Source organism: Protopterus annectens, chromosome 10.part0 (genome assembly GCF_019279795.1).
Source record: "Protopterus annectens isolate FY-2018-M chromosome 10.part0, PAN1.0, whole genome shotgun sequence".
NCBI lineage: Eukaryota > Metazoa > Chordata > Ceratodontiformes > Protopteridae > Protopterus > Protopterus annectens.
The window spans coordinates 434,925,075-434,950,866 of record NC_056744.1 but is presented as its reverse complement, the minus strand read 5'-3'; the positions used below and the strand labels follow the sequence as shown (position 1 = coordinate 434,950,866).

General features: G+C 41.7%; 1 protein-coding gene across 1 annotated transcript in view; it reads right to left on the bottom strand.

The window, feature by feature from the left end:
- The window catches only part of LOC122813176 (immunoglobulin superfamily member 10-like), a 365,060-nt gene that overhangs the window by 204,637 nt on the left and 134,631 nt on the right, over positions 1-25,792 (bottom strand). The gene's annotated exons all lie outside the window — the stretch shown is intronic.

Sequence of the window (25,792 nt, the reverse complement as noted above, 5' to 3'; positions counted from 1 at the left end):
ATCCCAGTAACAGGAACCTGCAAATAAGAATATTTATTTATTTGTGGTTAACAGCTGTAAGGGGGACTTTGAAATGAAAGGTTAGAGTGCCAGAGTGGATTACAAGGATAGGTTTGTGGGCTACAACCTACACAGTGGTTTAGAATGAGCATTTTATAAGTGAGCGCAGGAAGTACTAAGGGGTAATCATAAACAATAATTAACATGCTCTTTTCAATGAAAGTCATGGAGAACAAACAGTTCCAGTTGTACATGTAACAGGATGAAATGATGTGTTTTTTAAAAGCAATTGTCATTGCTGGCAAAGGAAATTTAGTAAGGATGTCCATAACTTGCAAGAAATTTGGACAGAGCCATAAATAATGTGGGACAAAGGCCCAAAGATAGGGACACAAAGTATTGATCTTACAAATGTAGAAAGTTGATAGAATAACAGGTTTTGCATTAGCATTAATTTTTTGAATGGTGTGAAGTCTGAATCTCAAACGTCTGTCATTATTTTCTGACTTTAATCCCTCAATGACTTACCAGTGATTTGACAGAAAACCACAATTTTATGAGAAAAAGACCAAAAATTCTGTTTGTGTCTTTCGGCTTTTCCCGGTTAGGGGTCGCCACAGCGGAACTCCGGTCCGCTAATGATTGGCAGTAGAGTCTTACGTGCTGGCTTGCCGGGCCTAACGCACAACCTTCAATGAAGGAACGCCCATTCACGCATGTCGCCACACAGAAGACGCTCTTTGAATCGAACGGACGTCTAACTGAGAGGCGACAACGCTACCACAGCACCACCACCGCAGTACGAGAAAAAGACCAAAAATATGAGGCAAACATCTGGACACTATGCGAAAATCTGTACAGCTGAGAGGTATGAGGGTGGACAGTACCTAGCTTTGATGAACACAAGCTGAAAAGCCTACAGAATCCTTTAATTGTCTCTGTTTTGTTTTCTAGGTTGCCACTGTATGGATTAAGTACTAAGAGGCTCCAGAACTGTGATATACAAATGGTTCCATATGCTCTATAAAGGTGAAATAATTTACAAAGTATGAGGTGAACTGACCTTCCAGAACAGCATAAATTTGTTCTTAGTACAGTTTATATGTAACTTATCTAAGCAGTTGAACTATTAAAATTCCAGCAAGAGGTCCTGCTGCAAGAAGCCAATTGTTCCTGAATCATGAGGAGGGACTCAGAAGCTGTGCAGAACAAGATTTCTGACCATTATCACTGATGTCCTTTTTGAAAATTTAAATTATGCTTATTGGAGGCAGAGCATGCCCTTCATTAATCAATCATTTCAATATGTTTATACGAGCCAACAAACTAGTAGGATGTGTATGTGAAATCAGGTCATCTTGCCCTTGGGCATGTTAGAGTATAAAAATTAACCAACTGGCCTATATTGCTGAAAGAAACTTCAAACAACCATGTAAATAAATTGCTGTTCCTGATGTAACACAAATCTGCAGTACCCAATAATTTTTCCAAAAATATTTAAACTCTGGACTCGACAGTCATGTATATGTATACATATCACAAATGCAACATGTACTTTGTCATATAACTATGACTCTGCTGACTGTGGTCTGCTCTGCTCGGACAGAGCACAATGCAAGACAGTTCTGATGGCCCAGTCACAAGTCATCTCCACAGATATTTTCTTTTTAATTCATTGGATAGCTGAAAAGTTGCCAAAATAGTAGTCAAAAATCTTGAGATAATGGGCCACAAGGGATACCAGTCAAGGAAACAAAAAAGCAGGTGCTTGTAGGGCAGTTGGAAAACAAAGGTAGAAGGGATACTAATACTCTTGCTAGTTGGTAGAATATGAGGGTGTTTTTTACTGTTGTTTGGTTAGTGTAACGGGGTGTACACGTTTGGAGAGCACTAGTGTTCTGCACTGTATTTTGTTTATGGAATAAAAGCTTACTCAGGCAAACCTGAATTCTTCTGCTAGGCGAGTCAAGGATAAAAAAGTGCAAATATCTTGGCATGTGAAATAAAACAATCATTATAAGCTATTCCCAAAGAAGGGATCAGTTTAGCTATACATCTAAAGGATGCAGCTGTCCTCTGTTATTTATAGCTCTACATTATCTCCTCATTACCTTTTCTTAACCTGGAATTTGTATGCTTGTCCAGTGGTGCAGAGGTTCTGTTCCTACTGTCTGCCATGTTAACAGTCTGGGGTCAGCTAACAGTTTAGGTTCTAGAAAGATGACAGCAGAACATATCAACAGGACAGCAGTTACACTGATCTTAGTATGAGGATGTGAGACAGTGCGCAACACAGAACCCCTCCTGTGACTGAAGAAGTTACTGCTAGTTCTCAATAGATATTACACAGGCAAATACAGGCAACCCACATCATTTGCTCAAGTGTGTGTGGGTGTGTATGCTGTTATTACTTTAAATGTTTACCCCCTGTAACGTGAAGTTGCAAATGAAAAAAAACTCTTAGGCCAGTACAATACAGGCCACAGGTTGCTCCCCATGACCCTCATCATTCACTGCATAACCATAGCGCCACCAAATAGAGTCTCTTTTAAAGATGGGATTCATAACCCACCTAACAAAGTGTTATGACTGGGACAGACAGGTCAAGACATACATGGGGATGGCTGGCAATCCTCAGAGCTCAGCAGAGTCATCTAAAAAAGTAGTTTGTTTTTTCTCCAACTGTGCTGAAAACTTTTACTTGATATGACCTGGGAACCAAGTATGAGTCAGCATATTAGTGTCTGAAATTAGCCACTTGTTTACCTGACACACAAGGGGTTTGTACAGCCATACAGATGATGTCTGCAGGAGGAGAATCAGCAGGTTCTCAAGTATTTTAAGCTACATTGCAGCTCAGTACCATCTGGTGTTAGTAACTAAGGCTACACTGCAGTGTGGTACCATCTGGTGTTAGTAACTAAGGCTACACTGCAGTGCGGTACCATCTGGTGTTAGTAACTAAGGCTGCACTGCAGCTCAGTACCATCTGGTGTTAATAACTACGGCCCCACTGCAGTTCAGTACCATCTGGTATTAGTAACTAAGGCTGCACTGTAGCACGTTACCATATGGCGTTAGTAACTAAGGCTGCACTGTAGCATGGTAGCATCTGGTGTTAGTAACTAAGGCTGCACTGTAGCACAGAAGCATCTGGTGTTAGCAACTAAGGCTGCACTGCAGCTCAGTACCACCTGGTGTTAGTAACTAAGGCTGCATTGCAGCTCAGTACAATCTGGTGTTAGTAACTAAGGCTACACTGCAGTGTGGTACCATCTGGTTTTAGTAACTAAGGCTGCACTGCAGTGCGGTACCATCTGGTGTTAGTAACGAAGACTGCACTGCAGCACGGTACCATCTGGTGTTAGTAACTAAGGCTGCACTGCAGCGCGGTACCATGTGGTGTTAGTAACTAAGGCTGCACTGTACCATCTGGTATTAGTAACTAAGGCTGCACTGCAGCTCAATACCACCTGGTGTTAGTAACTAAGGCTGCACTGCAGCTCAGTACCATCTATTGTTAGTAACTAAGGCTGCACTGCAGCACAGTACCATCTGGTGTTAGTAACTAAGGCTGCACTGTAGCATGGTACCATCTGGTGTTAGTAACTAAGGATACACTGCAGCTCAGTACCATCTGGTATTAGTAACTACTTTACATACTAGCATTTGCTCTTCCGGAAGATCCGTCACATACAATGCCATTGAATGGAGCTTTATTAGTGTCCTTGTCAATGAAAGGCATGAAGGGAAAGATAAAGTGACCACTTGCTTTTTCTCAGGAGAGTGTGAGATAACATGCAGAAGGGAAGACCACGGATGAGGCCAGGAGAATCACTGCTAGCCCACATTTAGTACTATATCAACAAATACAACAGATCAAATGCAAAAATAAATATGTGGGGGCATCTGTGTATTATTTTGCTCTAACTTGCCTCTGAGAACAGCTGCTGAAATGTGAATGAATGAATGAACAAACAAAAAAAGCTGGCAGTACTCCCTCCATTAAGGTCAATAATGTCAGCAGGCAGGGGGAGCCGCCCGACAAAATGTTGTCAGAACAGTGAACCATTTAACATCATGTGGGTACACAGAATAAAAGTGTGCAGCTCTTACATCAGCATGACTGCTCCTAAAAAGGTCTTTTACCCTCTCTTAGATCGTACTTGGGAAGCGGCAATTGTGTTTGTCACACAGTGCCTCTTACTTAGATATCAAAAAGTAATTTAAGTATTTATGGGTTTGGGGTGGTCTAAAGTGGTTATGTACAGCATGGGAAATGTGAGTGAGCATTACGACTTTGGGGGACAGACATGCATAGGGATACAGGTGTGTATAAAAAAATGAAGGCAAGTCTGGAGACGGAAGGAGGGGAAAGCAGACAACAGGAAAGTATTTTAAAAAGAAACTGAAGGGAGAAGTGTGTGTGTGTGTGTGTGTGTGTGTGTGTGTAAGACTGCAACAATCCCTGTGCATTATCAGTGCGTGCACACACACACACACACACACACACACACACACACACACTGGCTAAATGGACCAGTAGCCATGTAAATCACTGCTGTAGACTTTAATGCAGTCATGGGTGAGTCATGAGCTACTTCCATTCTAACTTCTAAGCTGGGAAAGTCTTCATTCTCAGCTCTAACGAGTAGGTTAAGGCTCTATTTCAACAGAGGTTAAAAAAGGTTTTTGGTAGCTATGACAATTCCTTTCTTATTTCTCACAAAGAAAAACAGCAGCAGCAAAAAGGAAATAAAGCATGGTGCTGAAAATCTGCATTTGGAGAAGGTGTGCAGTTACAGACAAGTAGCTGAGGAAAAGTGTCTGCAGCTAAAGTAGGTGACTTTGTGTTAAATAGCATACGAGACTGCAGCCACATTCTGAGCGTGGTGACAGGACAAGCAATGAAACTTGCAAACAGCGCCATAACAGTGTTGGTGGTATCAGTACGACTCTGCCTTATGATACCTGCTTGAAACTAAAAGTTAATTGTTCTGACATATATTTTAGTGTATATATGTATGTGTATATATATATATATATATATATATATATATATATATATATATATATATATATATATATATTAGTGTATATATTCCTAAATACCCTGCACAGCTTGTGGTGCTCTGGTTCCATATTACACAGCCCTAATGTGCAATATATCTTTGTGACCAAATTGTTTCCCCAAAGTACAACTTTCAAACATCAGAATGCAGTCTTTTCTTTTTTAATTATTTATTTTTTTTGCATTTGTTTACAGGGGTAGAGCACTGGTCAAGCATGACCAATTACAAGCTCAGCCCAGGTTGTAATGAACATGACAACAGGGTATGATTACCACAATACAAACCTAAAATGCAGCAACTATAAGATAACCACTGGCGCAGCAATGAGTAATAGTATGTTAAATATAAATTCTCTATGGTAGGAATGTATTTTATTATATACGCTGTGGTATAATCAGGGATGAAGCAAGCTGGACAGTTCAACAATACAAAGAGAAAAGCAAGTAGGGTAATATCTGGATAGTGTAGGAGAGTCCAGTGTTAGCGGGGGGAAAGTAAATATGAAAGGGGTTAGCTGGGGGCAAAGAATTACATTACACCTTACAAGGTATTGGCCATATCATGTGTTAGTGAGGGTTATAGTGGTGTCAATGTTCATAGGGTCACAGGTTGGTACTAGGCTTATACAAGCCTAGCCATAACAATTCCCTGGCTATTTCTTCCCACAGTATTTACTTCCCTGGACCCCTGTCTAGCAGGGTGCCTGACATGATCTCCGGGGTGAATTTCCTATCGCCCATCTAATTATCAAGGTTCCTTTTGAAGAGGGCCAGAGAGGCGCTCTGCTTGACATGCATGGGCAGTCTATTCCAGAGTCTGGGAAGTCTCTGGGTCAAGAACCTATCCCTCCAGCATGTTTTGTTCATTGTGATGACAAGGTTTAGATCCCTGGAGTGTGTCTCTCAGAGGGATTGGGATTTCTTTAAGTGTAGCGTGTCCAACAGCTCTGGGGGGTTTGACATGGCCTTGTTATGTTAAGCAGAGATCGCCTCTGAGTAGACGATATGCGACAGAGTATAGGTGAAGTTTTTTTAGATAGTCAGCATAGGGCATCTCATTTAGGCCTGTGATTCTTTTAGTGAGGTATTTCTGCGGCCTTTCCAGTTGTTGCAGATGTCTTGAGAGGTATATACCAAACGGGGCATTGTAATATATAATGGGTCTAATGAGGGATGTGTACATTGGAACAATGACCTCCTTTTTTCTGGATGAAAAGCCCTTAGTGATGAGGTGTGCCACATAGAAGGATTTCCTGACTGTTGTAGTGATGTGGTTATCGAAGGTAAGACCACTATCCACCTGTGTCCCTAAGTCTCTTATCACACTTTCGGTGTTTAGTGTACTGCTGCCTATGTGCTAATTCATGGGTACATGCTTTTTTCCAAAAGGGGATAAAGTACAGTTTTGTACCTACCATAAATGTAGATGTTCGAAGATCCACATTGCTGCAGTCCTTACACTTGGGTAGTCCGCTGTCCTCGGTCGGCCTGAATATCAAAGTATAAGGCTGACGTCGGTCAAGGCGCATTTGACTGACATCAGGACGTCAGGGTACAAATGCGCATGACCGACGTCATATCCTCAGTCTTTTCTTGCCCCAGATGTCACAAGACCCTAAAAATAAAGGTCAAAACCAAAAGACAGCAAACAACCAACCAACCACCCTTGCACTAACTATATGTACAATATATACAATATACACAATATGTACAACCCAACCCACACAACCACCTCTAACAACAGAGGGAAGGAGGGAGGAATTGGACTGCAGCAATGTGGATCTTGAACATCTACATTTATGGTAGGTACAAAACTGTACTATGTTCTTCATCTCACATTGCTGCAGTCCTTACACTTGGGTAGAATCCCAAAGCAGAGGTAAGGGAGGATGGCTAACTACAAGGAAGCAGGAGCTGCCAAGATGCCCTGCAAAACAGCAGTGGCAAAACCAGCCCTGGATTTAGAGTAAAGTGGCAGGTGATAATGCCTAGAGAAAGTATGCACTGAACTCCAAGTAGCTGCCTCCAAAATATCCTTGGTTGCCACTTCCCTCAAAAAAGCTGTTGAAGTGGCAGTAGCCCTAGTGGAATGAGGCCTAATCCCAGCTGGAATCTCCTTGCCATGATGGGAATAACAGAAAGCAATGCAAAACCCAATCCACTTAGAAATAGTTTGTTTTGACACAGGCTTGCCCTGAGAACTCAAAGCAAAAGAAACAAACAACTGCTGAGACTGCCTGAACCCTTTAGTTCTGTCCAAATAATAACGCAACTGCCTGTGTACATCTAAAGTGTGCAAAATCTTTTCCCCTTTATTTTGGGGATTTGCATAAAAAGTAGGCAAATGAATAGTTTGGTTTAAAGCCACACTAGAAACCACCTTAGGCATAAAAGAAGGATTAGTACGTAATGATACCCTATCCTTATGGAAAATCAAGAAAGGCTCAACCGCCATAAGGGCCTGCAATTCAGAAACCCTTCTTGCAGAGGTAATGGCCAACAAAAAAGCAGTCTTCCATGACAAATATTTCAACTCAGAAGTAGCTGCAGGCTCAAAAGGTTGTAGAGTGAGTTTCTCCAACACAAAATTGAGATCCCAAGCAGGAGTAGGAGCTCTTCGTGGGTCTTATATTCTTTGCCCCTCTAAGAAATTGCTTGAACAAAGGATGAGAAAACAATGGTGGGTCGCAATCATAGTGAGCCGAAATTGCTGCAGCATGAACTTTAATAGAAGAGAAAGACAAACCTTTGTCTAGTAACTCAGTAAGATATTGAAGAGCCACACACAAATTAGGCTCAGAAACATCAAAATCTTTTGCTGCACTCCAAAATAAAAATCTCTTCCATTTGTCTGCGTACACTTTCCTTGTACTAGGCCTTCTAGCTTCCAAAATAACATTCAAAACTTGCTGAGGAAGTGGAGGCCCACTATGGTTCAAAACAGAATATGCCAGGCTGTTAGGTGCAGAGAGTGAAGCTTGACATTTAGCAAATGGCTGTCCTCCTGCGACAACAGGTGTGGAATCGAAGGCAAAGGCCATGGAGGCTTCCGTACCAGACTTCTCAGTAATGGGTACCACTGCTGTCGAGGCCAATCTGGAGCTATTAAAATCATCCTTGGCTTGTCCTGTCTGACCTTTAGAAGTACCTTTGAGAGGAGAGGCAGAGGTGGAAAGGCATACACATGAAGATTGCTCCAATTGAAAGAAAGAGCATCCACTTTCCAAGCTGTGGGATGAAACCTTTTTGTGCAAAACTTTGGCAGCTGATGGTTTAGTGGAGAAGCGAACAGATCTATGTCTGGCGTTCCCCAGGACACTGTCAATTTCTGAAATACATGAGGATCCAATTTCCACTCGTGGGGATCCATAATCCGTCTGCTCAACACATCTGCTAAGGAGTTCTGTGCTCCCGGCAGAAACCTTGCCTGAAGATTGAGCTGTAAACTGAGAGCAGTCTCCCACAAAATCATTGCTTGCCTGCATAGAGGATAAGAATGTGTTCCCCCTTGCTTGTTGATGTACCACATGACAGTTGTGTTGTCTGTTAGAATCAACACCTACCCTGGAAGAAGTAAATCCTTGAAAGCTATTAATGCAAACTGGACTGCTAACATCTCCTTCAGATTGATATGTAGATGTTGTAGTCTGGCAGGCCACTTGTCTTGTATCCACTTTCCATTTAGATGAGCTCCCCAAGCTTTGTCTGAGGCATCTGTCGTTAAAATCTGACTCGCCTCTGGCCGGGTCACAGAGAGTCTCTTGTTTAGGTGACATTCCTGAGCCCACCACAAAAATTCCTTTTGAATGCAAGGTATTATTTGAATGACAGTGTCCAGATCCTGGCAGTGCTGTGTCCATACATTTTTGAGATACCATTGTAGCTTCCTCATATGCAGTTTGGCATTGGGAAGCACCAGAATACAAGATGCCATGAACCCTAAGGCTTGAAGGACTGTCCTTGCAGTCAGCCCGGACTGATGAGATAGTTGATGGAAGTAAAGGGATAGACTCTTGTTTGTCCGGGGTCAAAAAGGCCATCTGGGATGCTGTATTCAGTCTCACACCCAGAAAGCACATGTCCTGAGAGGGTACTAGACTGGACTTTATTTCGTTCACAGAATACCCCAGGCATCTTAGCACTGCTATCACATATTCCAAATGATGAAGAAGCTCGTCCCTTCCTTGAGCCAGAATCAGGAAGTCGTCCAAATAAGGATACATCTGTATTCCTTTTAGCCTGAAGAAAGCTATCACTGGAGCCAGAACTTTCGTGAACACTCTGGGCGCAGTAGATAAGCCAAAGGGCAATGCAGAGAACTGATAGTGAGAAGTCCCAGCTCGAAAACGCAGATACTTCCTGCAACTTGGTCTGATAGGAACATGAAGGTAAGCCTCCTTGAGATCCAAAGTTACCATCCAATGATCTTTGCCCAGCAGAGGTAAAAGCTGCTGCAACGTCAACATTTTGAACTTGGGAATGTCCAGATAAGTGTTGAGGATAGATAAATCCAAAATTGGTCTCCACGTGTTCCCCTTCTTTGGTACTAGGAACAGGCGAGAATAAAATCCTAGGCCCACTTCTGGCATAGGGACCGGCTGTATGGCCCCTATTTGGAGCAACAGAGAAACCTGCTTGTGAGCCTCCATTCTTTGTTGAGGAGGAACGTCTGGCATGCCTTTGAAAGGAGGCAAGGTATGGAAATAAAACCTGTAGCCGTGGTGTATGATATCCAATACCCATCTGTCTTGGGTAATTAAACTCCAATTTTCTTTGAAAAGTGCCAACCTTCCTCCCAAAGGTGCTGCCAGACAAGAAGGCTCTGGCAGCTGAAAAGGTAGGTCATTGGGTCTGCTTACGAAAGGACTGACCCCTGCCCTCACGCGAAGACTGTGCAGGAGAACTCCCTGTTCTAGGCCTGAAAGAGCCCTGAGCTCTGCCCCTACCACGTCTAGATCTACCCCTAGACTGGGAATCATAAGAAGGATACGTCCACCCCTTAGTAGGCCAATTTCTACTAAACTTTGGAGGCTGGACCTGCAAAAAATCTTTAACAGTCTGCATAGACTTAGCTTTGTCTTCCATTTTCTTTAAAACTGCCTCAACAGGAGGACCAAACAACACGTCAGATTGTAAAGGAGCATCTAAAATCCTTGTTTTAACATGTTCAGACAAATTTTGATCCCTTAGCCAGGCGTGCCTGCGAAGAACTGACCCAGTGGCAGCCACCCTAGACGAGGCCTGTACAGCATCAAAACCACATTGCAAAGAATGCTTACCCACCTGTTCAGAAACATGTACTAAATCTTGCAACTCTTTACAATCAATACCTACTGCCAGAGCATCAACCTTAGACTTCAATTGTGAAAGGAGATAGTTTTGGTATTTCAACATGTGAAACTGGCAATTCAAAGCCCTCATAGCAAGAGTGGAAGAAGTATAAACTTTCTTTCCCCATCTATCCAAGGCCCTAGCCTCTTTGTCTGCAGGAACCGGATTCTTAACAACAGAAGCCTTAACACCTTTAGGCCCCTGGCTAACAGTTTCTGGGTCTGCCCTAGGACTCTTAAAAGATACTTATGAGCTTCAGGCACCCTGTAATACCTATCCGCTTAACAGGAGCAGGAGGCAAAGAATCAGGATTAAGAGAAGCCTCTGTAAAACATCTTCCACTACATCCAAAACAGGAGGTATAGCCAAAGGCCTATGCTGGGGTAAAACAAAATTCCCTAAGCCTTTTCCTGGAATCAGAGAAGTCCTGACCTTCCCACTTAAAATGCTCCCTCATGGAATGAAGAGTTTCTGAAAAGAAAAATCCTCAGGAGGAGAAGCAGAAGGAGTAGAATCATCCACATCAGAATCAGAATAAGGAGAGTACTCCTGCAAGTCTTCAGTCAAGACTCTGAAACATCTGAAGCCTGCTCAAAACCCCCAGCTCAGGCTCCACCCTAGGTCTCTTATCAGGAGGGGCATAGAACCCTAATCAAAGTAATCAAATCTTCTGCCATTTTAAGCATATGCTTCTTGGGCACAGTTCCTGAAGAGCTAGGGGTAACACCAACTGAAGCTAAACCTGGCCTGCCCCTGGGAGAAGCCTTTGAAACAGAAGGAGAGGGCCTAGCCACCCTAGGAAGGGAGGGAGTATAGTAACCTGAGAAGCCCCTCAGCCTGACTTGCCTCCTGAGAGGCCACATCTTGCAATAATAAAGTCTCACCCTGGGAACACAAAGAAACCTCCGTGGAGCCACCGGCTCCACCGACACCTCTAAAGAACCGGCGTCCGTACAGACAGTTCTTCTAGCCTAGGCTTAACTGCTTTGTCCTTGCGCTTCTTGAAGAAGCGGGCCGGAGCATCCGACGGCATTTTATAATTGCACCGCTTCCCAAAGACTAACCTTGCACAATCCACCCTTCTCTTTATAGTGCGTTTATTAAATCTAGCACAAGAGCGACAGCCAACAACGCCGTGCTCAGGCCCTAAGCAAGGAATACACAAAGTATGATAATCTCTATCTGTTTCCCACAAGAAATGCAATTATTGACTTTTTCTGACATCCGGTAAATCACTGAGGCAAGAAAAAACTAAAATATTCCCCAACGGGGTACTTAGCCAACTTTGAACTCGGTCTGAAACTTCGAAATCGAAAAATCTCAGAACGCCAACCGGCACTTGCAACGCTGCTTCTGCATCGGACCATGCGGCAAAAAAGACTGAGGATATGACGTCGGTCATGCGCATTTGTACCCTGACGTCCTGATGTCAGTCAAATGCGCCTTGACCGACGTCAGCCTTATACTTTGATATTCGGGCCGACCGAGGACAGCGGACTACCCAAGTGTAAGGACTGCAGCAATGTGAGATGAAGAACATCTATACATTTCTTGGCATTGAGCTTGAGCCCATGGCCCTGGCACCAGGAATCTGTTTCTGTAAAGCCCTTTTGTAGAATATCCACATCATTTGGGGATTCAGTAATGGCTCCCAGTTTGCAGTCATCTGTGAACTTTGTTAGCCAGAGTCCTTTAGTGTTGGCCTGTACTTCAGAGAAGTAGATGCCAAACAAGAGCGGTCCCAGGACTGAACCCTGAGGTACTCCACTTGTCACTTGTCTGGAGCTGGATTTGGTGTCGGCTTTTACAGTGTGGGTTCTGTCAGTAAGCCAGTTGGCAATCCATCGAGTGATGTAGGGATTAATGCCCAGCTTAGTAAGTTTATTTATGATTCCAGAGTGAGAGATGGTGTCAAATGCCTTTGCGAGGTCCAGATAGGCTGTGTGGACATCTTACCCTTTGTCCAGGGCTCTGGAGACTGATTCAAAGAAGTCAATCAGATTCAGGAGACAAGATTGGCCCTTCATGAACCCAAACTGTGCGGGGTCCAGTGTTTGAAGGTTGCCAATGTCTTTGTTTACAGGTTCCATGATAATATGTTCCATGGCCTTGCAGATCAGGCTCGTCAGACTGATGGGGCGGGTAGCTCCCGGTATCCAAGGTGGATCCCCCTTGTGGAGTGGGATAACTGTAGGTGTGTGCCACTCAGTGGGCACAGAGCCTGAGGTGAGGCTATGATTAAATATGGCATTTAGGTGAGGTGCCAGTTCATTTTGTAGTTCATGTAGTACACAGCCTGGGATGTCGTCTGGTTCCAAAGAAGCTGTATTCTTAACTTTGGAGAGTGCATTTTTTACCTGTGTGGCCATTACCAGAATTTGGCAATTTTTGGTATTTAGATGGGCCCTTTAGGGTGTGAGAGGGGGAAGTTTGCACTGAATCGATCTGCCAGGATATTGGCAATATCCTTGGAATCAGTGTATTTAATGTCATTCTGTTGTAGCTCACAGCAGATCTGAGCATTGCCATTTAGATTCTTGACATAGCTATAGAATGCCTTGTGGTTGTCTCTGGAATCTTTGGCAATTTTATTTTCATAACTAGCTTTGGAGGATTTTATGAGGAATCTCAGCTGCTTACTGAGGCTGGTAAGGGAGTTTTTTGCATACTGGGATTTTCTTCCTTTCTGCAACGGTTTCTTCCTTTTGTTGTAAAGTTTGTTTATGGCAAGGGAACAACAGATTGGTTTCCTTTTTTTTGAGGAGAGCATCTTGGTTCTATTGGAGATGGCATGATTCATGCATGAGTGGATGTGCTCATACAGTGCCTTAGTGTAGGATTCAGCAGTCGAACTTTCAGTTCCTCTCTCATGGGTGTCATGAAGTTTGTCACTTCTGACTTGAGTAGCATGAAGTTGGCTTTGGAGATGTTTTTTCGGAGAGTTCCTTACTGGGGGGTGGGAGTGGGATGTGGATGTCAAGGGTGATTAGCTTATGGTCAGACCTGACCAACAAGGGGGTGACCATACATGTGGAGCATCGATTTCCCATGTTGGTAATGACCAAATCTAAGATACTGGAGCCCCTGGTGGGACTAAGGATTAGTTGATCCAAGGCATTGGAATTTATGAATTCCAAGAACCATTGGGCAAAGGTGTTGGTACATGAGTAGTTTTACCAGTTAATGGCAGGGTAGTTGAAATCACCCAGTATTAGGGTGTTTGGTTGTATCTTAATATTTTCCAGTATGTTTAGAAAGGTGTAGTGAGAATCTTGGGGCATTGTGGGGGGGGGGTCTCTAGCAAGCTACAGTTTGGATTGCAGTCTTACCTAGTGTTAGTTGCACCTGGAGAATTTCAGATGCATTGTGTTGTGCAACTAGCCTGGAGGTGTGGAATATCCTTGGTGAATATGGACACTCCTCCACCTTTAGTGTTTCGGTCCTGGTTTGGTGATGAAAAAGTGTGGTAAGAGTTGTAGCCTTGTATTGCAGGGGTGCCATATGGAGCCTTAAACCAGGTCTCAGGTATTGCACAGATATTGATGTTCTCCATTTTTAGGAGTGCCTCGAGAGAGTGCATTTTGAGGTTTAGACTTCTAGCATTGAGTAGCATTACCTTCAGATTTTCCATGCTTGTACCTGTTACGGTGGTGGTTTTGTCCTTTGAACTTTGCCTAAAAAAGGCACTACAAGGGTGGCAACAGCCTTAGCCAGTAACTTGAATTCCAGTTCTTTGTGTCCCTGCCCAAGTAGCAGACACTTACACACTTTGGGATACGAGTTATATACAAACACAGACACTCCTGGGGAAGGCTGCCCACAGGTTCTCCAGCTATGCCCCTTCTGTCCAGGCTGTAAGGTAGTAATCACTGCCACCAACTACTAATATCAGCTACTAATAAGGCCCTTATCAAAGGGGATCCAATTATTACTGTGCAATATTATTATCCAACTGCTAAGTGTGACTGAACAGCAAGGCTTATTTGGGGTGACTTGGACAATATCACTATATACATGCAATGTACTCTAGAGCTTAAATTATCGCTACATAAAACAGCCACAGTTGAAATGGTTACAAATATTTAATAATAAATAAAAACACAAGACAATACTTCTTACTACACAGTGCTAGTCAAGTGTTCAGAAATCACAGGAAAATGCTTAAAATAATACAGTAGAATAGTTCTGGCATCAATACAGAAAAAACAACTAGTCTAATCTTCCTATTTCCTAGCTATATCTAAGAGAGAACACAGTTCTAAAATAAACTTACATATAGAGCAAAGCAGTTCTGGTGATGTTGGATGTTCTGAAGACAAATGCAAAATGCTCTGAGTCTCTCTGTCCTTTAATTGATAACCGTACTACTGACTCATTTCAGATTACATAATTTTTTTCTCTGGTTCCCAGGCTAACAGAAACTCAGTTTAGCAGCCTTTTTGCTCTTGCACCTAGTCAGGACACTACAGCAATAAAAGACATTATACATGCAAATTCTAGCAATTAACTCTGGTTTCAAAACAATAGTAAGAATTCCTTCATCCAGACATCTCAGCTCCGAGTTTGAGATCAAAGAATTATATAATGCTTGACTTATCAAGCTTTCCTCCAGCAGAGCACAATGTGGTTACATTTTTGAAGTTCAACATTTAGCAAAGAGAACAAGCATGTGGCTTACATTAATATTTACAAATAACAGAATTATCCATAAAATTCTATCTGGCTAGGCTGGCAGCCTTCACATATCTTCACAGAAAGATTTATGCTCACTTGCCTTTCTTTGACTTATTTCACAACACCATAAATAAAATAGGGGCTGAGGACTGCTTTTTAGTGGATATACAAATGTTTAAATAGATGCTGTCCGTTCTGATAAAATGCAGTATTTTTTATGCTCATGCACTATTTTGGCTGGATTTATAGAGCTGTAGTACATACAGCAGTGGCTATTACTGTGCAGCAGACATAGGCAATAATGCACACATAGGAACTAGCAGTACACTGCAATATCCAATTGCAAAAACATTTATTTGACATGCCTTTGTAGCAACATTATGTAACACAACAAAAGAAGACACCAAAACAAGCATACAATGATTAACACTGCCCAATGTGCCACATCTTTACAAATATTGGTCTTTGTTTCCTCAGTTTAGGAATCTGCAGTATTCTGAGCAGTTCTTCACCATCAGAGACTCACATGCCTCCAGAAGTCCATTTCTTACCCCTTCTGCTGACGCTACAAAACATCCCCAACAGAGGAGGTGCATTTTTATCACCCTGAGATCCTATGGTACTTAAAATCCACAGGTAGCCAACTCATAAGGAGGATGATAATGACAGAGAATTAATTGTAAGCCAGACGCTTAATCATCTAGTACAGTTTTAAAACACATTACAAAAAGAGATCAAAAGGAATTAACATTTGCTTTTATAACTGATTTAGTATAGACTTCTAAGGAAATATATCTATAACAATCCCAGCTGTTTTCAAACAGGATGGTCTTCTTTAGAATTGTAGTGCTTTAAGTCATTATCTAAACCAAGAGTCATTTAAACTTCACTGTTTCACAAATGTTACGTGAAAAGGGGATCAGGCTGTAGCAACATGCAATCACTGTACAAGGTAAAAGGCTAACGTTGATTGCAGCAGTTGAACGCTTGACCCAAGCACCCTGACAGCAAATGCAAACTGTCCTGAAACAAAAGAATTTACAGTCTATGACTTATCAGAGCTCAGATCCTAACAGGAACTCCCTTCCCCAACATTCACACACCCTTCTTTCCTGCACATTGATGGTGATGTCAGCTTTTCTTCCTAATGACCAAACAAGCACCTTAAAGGGAAATAAACACACCCTTTCCTCTTCTACAGATGTGCTAAGAATAGCTTCCCTTTTGTTTTGACTAGATAGAAAGAGATTTAAATCTTCACAAAATGGGAACCCCAAGCAGCTCTGTACTCTGTACTTTTCCCTTTATGATAAGCAAACAGAAGCATACATTTTGCCAGGACGGACAGGCCCCATAGTCTTCTTAGCCAGCCCCTTAGTTACTGGACTAGCTGCAGGTCCTACTTACTAAGCAGCTTAATCCTCCCCTTTCATTCCTCATAAGGATGGCCTTATGCCTGTCCCATGCACTTTTGACTTTAAGTGCAATAGGATCTTTGCTTTTACATAAACAGCAACTAGAAATGGGCAATATTGCTGTAACGTTAATGCTGTACACAGTGGCTGGCACCTCCAAGTTGGTAACCCATTCACTCATGCCCCGTTGCCATGTTAGTGTGATGCCAGGTAACCACTGGACCATGCTGACTAAAAAGGAGCAAAACAAAAGGTCATTTACTTTATATCCTAATGGCTGCTTAGATTTCCTATAAACGGTGTTCAAAACCATGGAAAGACTCACTTGTCTGACCCACATACTGTTAACATAACATACATAATACTTAAGTATATAAAATCCAAGGCACTGCTACAGACTAATGTATTTGGCTGTGCCTTTATGTGTGGTGGAATACACCTCTGGTGGCTATGAAAACTCCATGTAAATTTCACAAAAGGCTACTGTGTATCTACTTTTGAATATAAACTCAGAAAGATTACTATAAATATTATTAACAATGGAGGAAAAACAGCCAGTCATTCAACATATTTAGCTCTCTTGCTTGACTCCGTTTCCTCTGTTTTGATGCCCGGTCACAAGTAGTATGTACATAGCTCTCTGTGTATACTTGCCTAAACACACATCTATGTATATATATATATATATATATATATATATATATATATATATATATATATATATATATACACACACACACACACACACACACACACACACACACACACACACACACACACACACACACACATACACACACATGCATACATACACACACACACACACATTTTATATATCTATCTATAAAATATACCACTACACTACATCCAGCACCAACAATATATATATATAAAATATACCACTACACTACATCCAGCACCAACAAAAACAGTCAAAAAGTGTAGTGGTATACAATGCAGGTCCATGCACACATCTCAACGTGCACCTGGTGGTTTTTGAGCGTGTGTATATATAGTTAAACACATTTATGCAGGAGGCCAAGCCTCCCTGTGCCCCCCAGACCCCTGCTATTTATATATTCTAACTCTGGGATCACATTACAGTGGGGAAAAGGGAATAGTCCCTTATCCCCACTGTGCCACCATCTACAACAACAATCTCGATTGGTTTTCATTGATCCGTTTTTTTTTTGTGAAAGTGCATATGCACTTTCAGAATAACAGGGGTTGCAAAAATATTTTTAGGAGAAACATAATTTTGGTGGGTCGAGGTAGACCCATAAGTCTCGTATCATCGACTCATTTCTGCTAAAATTTGTAATGCCGAATTCCAGTATAATATAATGTAGTACCGAATTTGAAATTCCATACCACTCTGTTACGTTAACATGGGTCATGAAAGGGGCGAGATTTGTCAGTAGGAATTATCAGTGTTAAGCACTTTCATTGTTTGTTTTTGGACTTTGTGCAAGTTGGATTTGGAGGAGTGTGACTCAGTAAAATGATAGTTATATACACACACACAAAGACACGTGTGTGTGTGTGTGTGTGTGTGTGTGTGTGTGTGAGTGTGAGCGTGTGTGTGTGTGTGTGTGTGTATTTACATAGATATGTATGAATGTGGGCACAATTCCTGCTCCAAAAATGCACTGATTGAAAGACATGCAGTAACAGCCCTGGGGTACAGTACAATACACAAAATGAGACATTTTGTGTGCATGACTCACACAGATCATCATAGTGAGTTCTCAAGACCCGGACACCACACTGTTTATTTGAATCTATCCTGCAGAGATTGCCATAATGATTGAGTTAGGTACTATTTCTAGAAAATACTCAATACACCTGCATTGTCCATACATGGTGCTGCAAAACCCAAAAAGTAAATAGCTCTCTTTGGCAGTGTCAGACAAGCACTGTGTAAGACCTTATGATATGAATTTTCTGTACTAAAAACTGCAGTTTAACTGCTAACAAAACAATGTTTACTACAGTGAATATCCCTTAGGGTGGTTATAAAACTGAAATATAAAAGATGTGGAATTTAAATAATTACAGATAGAATCCCATAGTATTTTATTTTTACTTAGTTGATACTGAAATAGGTGAATAATGTTATTATCATTCAACATTATGACTTATGGGGTTATGACTTATGTTTTGAAAAAGAGAGGAGACCTTAATGAGATAATGTGACAATCAAATGCTGAAAAGAAGTCTGCAAGTTAACTATATTATGAACATTAGGATTTGTATGTTTTCTTTTACCTAGGGGAGGTAGTGCTAAAGGAGTGCAATTATAAGATGCACTAAATATTAGCCCGGGGAATCATTTCTCTTTTCTTATCTAGAGTTTTCAATGGCATGCTTAACCTTGCTATAGCAAGTCAGGCAAATTGAAGCTCCCAAACTTCTTTGGCACAAACTATTTAGAATATGATATTTGTATTGATGTTTACAACTGGGTAATTTCACCTAGTTCGGAAGTAATCATTTTGAATTGGTTAGAATTACAGTGAAATGTGGAACAATAATTTAGAGAACACCTTCATTTTTTATGATTGAAATTACTAACAGAATAGTAAATTTCCCATTGCTACATAACTAAAGTCATTATGAAGGGAATTCCAGCATTTTAAAATATTACTTTAGTAATAGCGTTGTTGCCTCACAGCAAAAGGTTCTCCTGTTCGATTCTCGGCTTGGGTTGGGAGTGCCTTCTGTGTGGAGTCTGCATGTCCTCCCCGCAGTCAAGTGGGCGTTCAAAAGACATGCGTTGAATGGGCGTGCCTTTATTGAAGGTTGGGCATCGGGCTGGCAACTTGACACCATGAAATCCAACTGCCAATCATTAGCGGACCGGAGTTCCGCTGTGGAGACCCCTAACCGGGAAAAGCCGAAAGACAAACAAACAAACTTTAGTAATAGTCTAAATTATTTTGTCAGCAAAAGAAAACTGCGGTGATGGTGCTGCGGTAGCACTGTCTCCTCATAGCAAGACGTTGTCCCGTTAGATTCTCAGCTAGAGCGTCTTCTGTGTGGAGGCATACGTGAATGGGGCGTGCCTTCGTTGAAGGTTGTGCATCAGGGCTGGTAACCCGGTACGTAAAAATCCACTACCAATCATCAGCGGACCGGAGTTCCGCTGTGGCGACCCCTAACCGGGAAAAGCCGAAAGACACAAAGACAATTTTGTCAGCAAAAGACACCAAAATATTTAAAATTAGTTTTTTAGACACACTGCAAAATCACACAATTTAAACATTTAACATAATCACATTGGGAACATAAAACACTTAAGAGATGCTGAGTTTATATTTAAACATTTTAGAATAAATGCTAATATAGTGCAAAACTATTGGAATATGAAAGGAAATCTTTAAAAATAAATGTTCATATCATCTATGAGTACAGTGAAAAGGAACTGCTACCCATTAAGAATGGCAAATGAGAGACAGAACTTGAAAAATAGATATAAAAAAGTCTTGATATAAATATTGAATATATACAAGTAAATAGGGCAACATTATCATTTATTATTTTATATAAATTAGATAGACAATGGTTAAATGAATGGAAGGGTTTAGATAAAACACATCTTAACATGAAAGCCAAATTGTATTCAGTTTCATTAAAAGAAATGCATAATCTATTACACTGAATGATTTATGAGGAGTTCTAAATAACTGGGGAAAATCCATCGTAACAGTCCCATCTCTAATTTGACGAGTGGTTAGAGAGACAGACTGACAGAGGTAGACGATATCAGCTAAGATATTCTTCAAACAATTGGCAATGATACTACAGTGCAGTTTGAACATCTAAGTTGATAAGGGCTATGAAACTAAAATGTGAGGTTCCAAGAAGTCCAATTTATTTCTATTTGTTTATCTCTCTTTGCCCGCTGACCACTGATCTACTATCACTAGTATGAGAGCTTTCCGGAGGGGTCATCATTCGGACCAGCATATGGTTAAATCTTCTATTATGAGAGAGATCACTTTGAATGAAATGTTAAACCCTTGAAGCAGGTTAGGATGTGAACAGCTATATTACTGTAGCTGACTACCTTTGCCCCTCAGTCAGTACATGCACATTCCTTCATGTGTGCTGTGGGCCAGGAAGCACAGGGTTATTGAGACTGACAGTCTCACACAGATCCTAGGATGCTAGCCCCAGACAGGCACAGCACTGTCTTTAGTGACCATGCCCACATTTTCCCTGCACTGACCCTGCCTTTTTGACACCATCGCTGCCCTTCAGCAGTTATTGGGTTAGAAGTAGTTGCCTGAACCAGGCAGGACACTACCACCCACCCAGCCTGCAATGTCAATTGCCTTAGCCAGTAATCAACTTTAGGTCACTTGGGCTGTAATCAGGGCTTTATCTCTTTACACCAACAGTGTGTGGGTAGTATAGGTTTGTGTATACACACACACACACACACACACACACACACACACACACACACACACACACGACACAGACGACACAGACGACACAGACGACACAGACGACACAGACACACACACACACACATTGAATATCAGATTTTACAGCTTTTGCATTACACCTGTTTTCAACTACATTAGGTATTGTCATTAATTAATTTATTCATTTATATTTGAACTACTTGAACTATTTTAGATACTTCCAAAAACATTACATTTTATTGATCAGTTCCACGCTTTCTAGTTTCTGAACCAAGCAAATAAATTCTTCAGTGGGTTTGATGCTGACACCAAGACAACAGCATGCAGAATCCCTGAAGACAAGGATGCAGCAGTGCTGAGCTTCAATAAATCAATGTCACCGGAACCCTAAAACATGTCAATCCGAGGAAAGGAGCTGGCCCTGACATCACGGGCAGGTTACTAATGGAATGTGCAACGGACCTGGCACCAGTACTCACCAACATATTCAACACCTCACTCCATCTAGCCAGTATTCTGAAATGCTTCAAGGAGATGATCATCATTCCTCTACCCAATAAACCACAGCCAACCCTGAATGACTACTGACCAGTTGCTTTAACCTCTGTGGTAATGAAGTGCCAGGAGAGGCTGGTCAAAGATCATATAGCTACAATCTTACCTGTGACACTGGACACACTGCAATTCACATGCAGGATAAACCGCAGTACAGGGTATGGCATCTCACTAGCTCTCCATGAAACAGTGACTCACTTAGCAGACAAAAAACTGCTATGCAATACTGTTATTCATCGATTTCAGTTCTGCCTTCAACACTGTCATCCCTCAGAATCCGATATCAAAGCTACTTCAACTGGGCATAGACTCTCATTTATGCAATTGGATTCTGAGCTTCTTTACTGAAAGGCCTCAAAAGGTTTGTGTGGAAGACAACAGCTCTGTAAGTATCATCCTGAACACAGGAATACTGCAGGTGTGTGTCTTAAGCCCTCTCCTTTTCACTCTGCTGATACATGACTGCATGGACAGACATGAGACGAATACTATCATCAAATTTGTGGATGATACCACTGTTATAGGCCTGGTCAAAGACGGAGAGGAGAAGGCCTACAGGAATAAGACTGATCAACTACTGGTATGGTGCGACAAGAACAATCTAGCACTGAATGTCAGCAAGACAAAGGAATTGAGTGTTGATTTCAGAAGATCTCAAGTACCACACAAACCTCTAGGGATGACAGTGGAAAGGGTCAAGAGTACAAAGTTCTTGGGTGTTCATATCACGGAGAACTTGTATCCAGCATAGTCGAAAAAGCTCAGCAATGCTTGTACTTTATAACTTAGGAAGGCAAAACTCCCAAGCTCCACACTTCAGACCTTTTATAGGGGCACCATTGAAAGTGTCCTGACCTACAGCATTACAGTCTGGTATGAGAGCTGTAACAATCAAGATTGGAAGGCTCTGAAGAGAGTTGTAAGGTCAGCAGAAAAAAATCATTGGCACCTCCCTTACACCTCTGGAAGATCTACTCAAACGCCAGTGCAAAGTGCAATATACAAACTGCAATAATTCAGTCTAATCATAGATATGCTGCTATTATTTCAATTTTACTTGGACAATGTTACCTTCATATTGTTCCTTGTCTTCCTTGTCTCCTGTTCTGGGATGGGTGGGGTCACAGCTGTCCTGCTTTAATTGCTACTTATTAAATTTCTACTGTGATATTTTATTACTTTTTCTCCGTCTATATGTGCAACTGTTTCCTGCATTGAGAACGAAGCATTGTAATTTCATTCAGCTACACTGCTGTGTAGTTTTGAATGACAATAAAGTTTTCTTTGACTTGAGTTTTAAAGTTTTACAGTTTGAAAGAGAAAGGTCAAAAATTAAATGCATTTTGAAATGTAATATGGCTGAGCAGTCATGTCATTTATAGGAATTTTTTTTTTTATAATCAATGAAAACATTGGCAGATTTATGCATCAATAAATACAGTAGCCTGACAGCTGGGTGTTGCTATGACTAAGGATCCAAACACCTCTGAGAATGGCCTTGAAATTTGAAATGCACTCACATCAGTATGATGGGACATAATAACAGAAGACTAGACTAGGTCTCAACAGCTAAGAAGGAAAGGACTTGTGAAAGTACGATATCCCCTGCAGAATCTTAAGGACTGCTGTCTGGCTGTGATACAGAAAAAAAAAAACTACCAGAGGTCTTAGTGGATTTTGCAATGATGCTCTCACTGTCTGCCTCTGCAAGGGACCATCACAGGTGAGGATGCTGCTTCAGAAGGCGTCTGGATTTGGGATGGATAAAGCTGCGACTCTCTGGGGCTAGAATCCTAGGACCTGTCCAAGACTGTCAGAGTCTCAGTAACTGTGCTTCCTCACCCCAACACAGTCTCTGACAACAGTCTTATTTGGTGCTTCCATGTTTTATGTATTTTCTTATTCTGAAAAGTACTGGACAGTCCACCAGATGGGAAAGGGATGGGTATTCCCTATTTAAACCTGAATAGATTCTTGTGCTCCAAAAAGGCCATTGAATGCTCAGCTATATGAAGAAAGGTCCTTTTGGTAAAGATTTTGCAATGTTCATAAGATGTGACCTGGTGAGCCCCATCCCAAAGGAAAAGACACTGCAGGGTGGTAGTTCTTCAGTGAAAATAGTATGCTACAGGAACATTTACTGGTGACCTTTTCTGGAGGTCGCAATAAAACCCCAAACAACTATTTAAAACAAACAATTATTGCAGTAAGTTAAGGAATATTAAAGAAAGTCTCAAATGAGGACACTTTTCTCTCTGGAAGTTTTCCAAGAATGGACTGAGACACACACACACACACACACACACACACACACACACACACACACACACACACACACACACACACACACACACACACACACAAGCACAAACACATGACACAAGTGATCATTCACTTCATTTAACAATAACAGAACTGAAGATTATGACAAGGCTTGCAGCTGATGGTCTTCTGTGTGTGGAGGAGGCCAGCATCTCTTTGTGGATGTCTAACTTCTCCTGGAGCCGGGCAAAAAAGAAGCCATGTTAACATGCAGTTAATCATGTTTATAAGGAATTTTATTGCAGCCATGACCTTTGACATGAACATCATACAATTTCCTTTCTTGCTTTGCAGAATTAAAAAAAAGGTCTAAAAGGCCTGTGCAGCACCTAAATAGGGTAGAGGATAGTAATGAATGGCAATCTGCCAGGGGGAGGTATTTATTTTCCTGTATAAATTATTTTAATCCACACTGTAGAAAAGATGCATAAAATATGACCCCCTTGATGGTTCTTTTATAAAATATAGTAATCTCATTCTGAATAGGAATAGTAGAAACCACCCCTGTAGCTAGATCTAAAAATGGTACTTGTCAGTGTGCACTTTCTAGCTGGATGACTCATTTATATCACCTGGGTTTAGCCTGAAACAAATGCATGGAGCCACAGTATTGTTTTATCACCCACAAGGCCAAAGGTAGAGGAAGGTACAATTGCCAGTCAACTGTCAGGCAGCAGTAGGATCGATTATGATGGACTAAATCCTGGTCATGGAAACTGCCTCTTGGGAAGTGGCATATCTCCTCACTTCTGAAGAAGGAGCCAGAGTTGCTTGAAAGGTTAAATGTACCAACTACCTGTAACTGTTTTTACTTTTATATACAACATTGGTTCTAGAGCCAGACTTCTCATTCAGGGGGTAATCTCTTTCCACCTATAAAGCTGGCCCTTGGGAGAGGCCCCAAGTAGTTATAGGGAGAATCACATGCCAACAGGTGGGTACCTTAGTGTTGGAGGTGGAGTTAGTAGATAACAGAGTTGGCAATTGTAAGCCACAGAAAGGAAGGCTATGTCTTCGCTTGTGCACAAACAGTTAACAGCTATTCAGCTCATTCTGCCTTCCTGGATGCTGTAGGAACAGTGCTAAGTAGGGTGCCACTTATGGACTGCGTATCATTACTGAGAGACTTCAGTGCTTAAACTGGGGATGATGAGGGTACTTGGAGGGAAGTAACTATAAGAAAAGACCTGCCTGATTTGAACCTGAATGATGAATTGTTGTAAGAATTCTGTCCTAGTTATGGACAGTCTATGGCAAGCACCATATTCAAACACAAGGCTGCTGATAAATGTATTTGGTACTACAGCAACTTGAGTCAAAGGACAAAAAATGCCTGTCACTATGGTGTAGAGGGATGAAACCCAGACTACAACCCAGACAACCTGTATTCAACTAGCAGCACAGGCACTGTAGGGATTGGGTGTGGGGGTGAACTCAGGCAGCTGATGCCAGCTCAGTCCATCCATCCACCCACAACCACTTTTTCACATTTTTGCACATGGGGTCGCGGTGTCACTTCAACAGTGACAATCATCTAAAGCCAAGGTTTATACCACCATGTGGCTAGCCCTACCATGGTAGTGCTTCCACACCACACATTCACACTCACATCTATGGCCAATTTAGTGTGTCCAATCCACCGATTGCATATCTTTGGAATGTGGAAGAAAACCGGAGCACCTGGAGGAAACTCATGAGAGACGCAAGGAGGACATGCACACTACATACAGAAGGCACGCCAGCCAAGAATCAAACTGGGGAACCTTTTGCAGTGAGGTGACAATGCTATCAGCTGTGCCAGTTATCATAGGGAAAAGGAGGTGGCTAGGTCATCACATTAGCAATGTCTAATAGTGGAAAAGCCAGGCAGGCTTGCACTGCAGCAGTTGCACTCACACCACTGAGTTAATATAAGTTGACATGTCTGGGAATATGCATTCTTTCTTTCCAGAACTAGGCAGCTATTGTGAGTCCACAAGCCACCTATGGAG